Below are 3,982 nucleotides of genomic sequence, written 5' to 3'. Positions count from 1 at the left end.
AGCAAAATAATAATAATAACATAAGATGATGGCTAATTGCTTTAATATCACATGGAGGTTTTGTGAGTAATCTAAACATAATTGTTGGCAATAAATGACTTCAATAGATAAAAATGGGATAAGCATTTTTGGGTGCAATAATTACATTTTCTGGTATTTGTGCTTGAAAAGTAGCTTCCAAAATCTTTTTGGTAACTTGAAACTTTAGAGATTTTTCTAACTTAAATTAAATGATGGAATTTTATTGAATATCTGGATGATTTTATAAACAAGATAAGATACTTAAACATTAATTATTGCATGGTTTGCATCATGGCCGCCACCACTGCTCTGGAGGTGGTGGCACCTACGGCACCCTGTGGGCCCTCGTGCACGACTTTGTCATGGGTGAGCAGGAGGGCCCCTTGACCAAGTGGCTGCAGACATGAAATCTGGGAGCTATACAGTGTTAAAAGTGGTGGAAGCCCTTGGCTCCTCTCTAGAGAATCCAGAACCACGATCTCAGGCACAATGAATCCAGCTTTTGCCACAGATGCTATCCCAGCATCACTCCTTGCTCCTAGAGATGGAATTTGTTCACCTGATCTTCTTCTTTGAGAACTGGCTGAAGGACCACCATCTTGTGATCCCATCTGTCCTGCAGGGTTTGAGAGCACTAAGCCTGTGTGTGTCCCAACACCCAGGACTGGCTGTCTCTGTGCTTAAAGCCATCTTCCAGGTGGCCCACATACAGTCCCTGCCACAAGTGGACTGACACACTGTATATACTATCATCAGCAACTTCACACGTACCTGGGAAGAAGAGCCAAAGGGCCTAGGAGCTGACTTCACCTTTGGCTTCAGGTGATGGTTGGGGAAGAGGATCCCTGTAATCTTCTGGTGGCCTTCCACATCGTCCATGACCTCATCTCCAGGGACTATCGTCTGGGACCCTTTGTGGAAGAGTTGTTTGAAGTGACATCTTGTTATTTCCCTACTGATTTTACCCCTCCACCTAATGACCCCATGGTATGCAGAGAGAAGATCTCATCTTGAGTTTTTGAGCTGTGCTGGCTTCTACACCACAATTTGCTAAGTTCCTGCTGCCCCTGCTGATTGAGAAAGTGGATCCCAAGATTCTGAGTGTCAAGATGGATTCTCTACAGACTCTGAATGCTTGCCATTCTTTGTAAGGACAGAAGGAACTGAAGGACTTCCTCCCCATCCTTTGGGTTTCTATCACAGGGAGATGTTCCAGAAAGCAAGTGAGTGGGTGGAGACTGAGGGCCAACCAGCCCTCCACTCCCTGACTGCATGTGTGGCTCACTCTGTGCCAAGGGCTGATGCTGAGGACCTCCTGGACTCTTTCGTTAGCAACATTCTACAGGACTGCAGGCACCATCTGTGTGAACCGGACCTGAAACAGGTATAGCCTAGTTCCAAACTGCTGCAGGCTGCTGCATGGGCCTCTGCCCAGACCTGTGACCACATCACCAGCAACATGCTGCCTTTACTGCTAGAACAGTTCCACAGGCACAGGCAGAGCAACCCGTGGCAGACAATCCTCGAAATGATCCTGGGTTTCTTGAAGCTGCAACAGAAACGGAGCTATGAAGACAAGGATGAAAGGCCTCTGAGTGGCTTCAAGGACCAGCTGTGCTCACTGGTATTCATGGCCTTGACAGACCCTGACAGCCAGCTTCAGCTTGTTAGCATCAGTACACTCAGAGTCTTGGGTGCCCAGCCAGGTCTCCTGCATCCCAGAGACTTAGAGCTGGTGGTGGGTCACCTATATAGACCGAGCTTCCTGGAGGAGGATTCCCAAAGTTGCAGGGTGGCAGTACTGGAAGCATCAGGTATCCTGGCCACTCTCTACCCTGTGGCCTTCAGCAGCCACCCAGTGCCCAAGCTTGCTGAGGAGCTGTGCTTGGGGGAGTCAGATGTGGCCAAAGGGGATGGTCCCACCAAATGCTGCATCTGTGCTGTCTCCAGCCCTTGTCAGCTGTATCAACACATCCCGGCCTTGTCAAGGAGACTGCCTCTGCTGCTTTAGCATCTCTGCCAGATGAACCAAGGGAATATGGCTGCGGGACCGAGTGAAGTTATTGCTATCTGTCAAAGCCTCCAGCAGGTGGTGGAAAAATGCCAGCTAGACCCCATGCGTTGTTGGTATTTCCATCAGACAGCTCTACCCTGCCTGCCTGCCTTGGCTGTGCAGGCTTCTCTGCCAGAGAAGGGGCACTCAGTTCTGCGAAAAGTGCTGTTGGTGGATGAGGTCTTGGCCACCATGGTGTCTGTCCTTGGCACTGCCACCACCCACTCGAGCCCTGACTTAGCTGCCCAGAGTGTTGCCCGCATTGTGCCCCTCTTCTTGGATGGCAACGTCTCCCTTCTGCCTGCAAACAGTGTCCCTTCCCTTGCAGATTCCATCCATCCCAAGATGGCTCTTCAGGGCAGAGGTGGCTGGTTGTACTGCTCATGGCCTTCGTCTGCTCCCTGCCTCGAAATGTGGAAATGCCTCAGCTGAACCAACTCATGCAGGAGCTTTTAGAGCTGAGCTGCTGCCACAGCTACCCCGTCTCCACCAGCCCTGCCAAGTGCTTTGCAGGACTCCTCAACAGGCACCCCGCAGGGCAACAGCTGGAGGAATTCCTACAGCTGGCTGTGGACAGAGTGGAGGCTGGGCTGGGCTCTGGGCCTTGGACTCAGGCCTTCACACTGCTTCTCTTGGTAACAAAGGCCCTATAGCTCAGATATCCTCCTCTCAGCTCCTGCCTTACAGGCTGGCTCATGGCTCCTGAGTGATCCATGATCCGTGATCCATGATGGCTTCCCTCTGCTCGTGGCTGACTGCACTGAGTGTTCACTCATGCTGGCCAAGCTGAAGTGAGGATCACGTTGCACCAGCGGTTCTTCACAGACAATGTGCATGCTTTGGTCCAGGGCTTCCATGCTGCTCCTCAAGATGTGAAGGCAAATTAGGATGCTTAAGCCTGTACTCTTGCCAGAGCTGCCTGCGCTGCTTTCCTTGCTGCTGGAGGCCCTGTCCCGCCCCCAGTCTATGGTACAGCTCTCCACCCTCAGCTGCCTTTAGCCTCTTCTACTAGAAGCACCCCAAGTCATGAGTCTTCACGTTGACACCCTCGTCATCAAATTCCTGAACCTCAGCTCTAGCCCTTCCATGGCTGTCCAGAGTGCTGCACTGCAGTGTATGCTTGCTCTCACTCACCTGCCCAGCCCTGTGCTGCTGCTCTACAAACCACAGGTGATCGGGGCCTTCCCAAGCCCTCAGATGACAAGAAGAGACTGGAACACCAGGAAGCAGTGTCAGCCAGGACAGAGTGGCTTCTGCCGGGCAGCCCTGGAAGCTGAGCCCTCGGTCCTGGCCTAGACTGTTCTGACAGACAATCTCACCTAGGTAACTGTTCAGCCATCTTACCCAAGGCAGGGAGACCACTGGCCTTTGACTGCCTTTCCCACAGACACGGTACAAATGCTGGGCCTCTGTTGCATGGCTGTACAAGAAACACAGGAATCCTGATTTCTAATGAATATGTGAAGTAACTAAGTGTGAGACCACTTGTGTTTGAAGAAAGATCTTGGTCTTGGGGCTCTTCCATTTATATGTCAGGAAAAGGGAGACATGCTGCTGAAGGGTGAATGCCAATGAGTGTGGCCCTGAGGACCAGGGATGATGGATGTGTGTACCTCCTGGAGACTAAAGATTTCTTTTGGTAAAAAGTTAATTGATTAATTAATTTTTAAAAATTACTGAACATAGTCATCTGCTTTTGGCTTCCTTTACAAAGAAACTAAAGATATTTGGACCTGTTGGTAAACGTTTTGTGCTACCTTGGAAATTGATTATAAGGGAAATATATTTCTAGGAATTATACAATGTATGCATAAATTTGCCAATAGCAGACCATTCATAATTGTTTAAAGCTATAAAAAGAAGGGAAACTTCTCCAGATGGAAGGAAAATAGGATGTGTGTTTCAGGA

General features: G+C 49.8%; 1 pseudogene; it reads left to right on the top strand.

The window, feature by feature from the left end:
• Positions 1-312: 312 nt before the first annotated feature.
• Positions 313-3,351, top strand: LOC103567541 (MMS19 nucleotide excision repair protein homolog; annotated as a pseudogene).
• The last annotated feature ends 631 nt before the right edge of the window (positions 3,352-3,982 follow it).

Source organism: Equus przewalskii, chromosome 3, assembly GCF_037783145.1.
Source record: "Equus przewalskii isolate Varuska chromosome 3, EquPr2, whole genome shotgun sequence".
NCBI classification, from domain to species: Eukaryota; Metazoa; Chordata; class Mammalia; order Perissodactyla; family Equidae; genus Equus; species Equus przewalskii.
The sequence above is the reverse complement of the archived record's forward strand: the minus strand, read 5'-3'. Positions and strand labels throughout refer to the sequence as shown.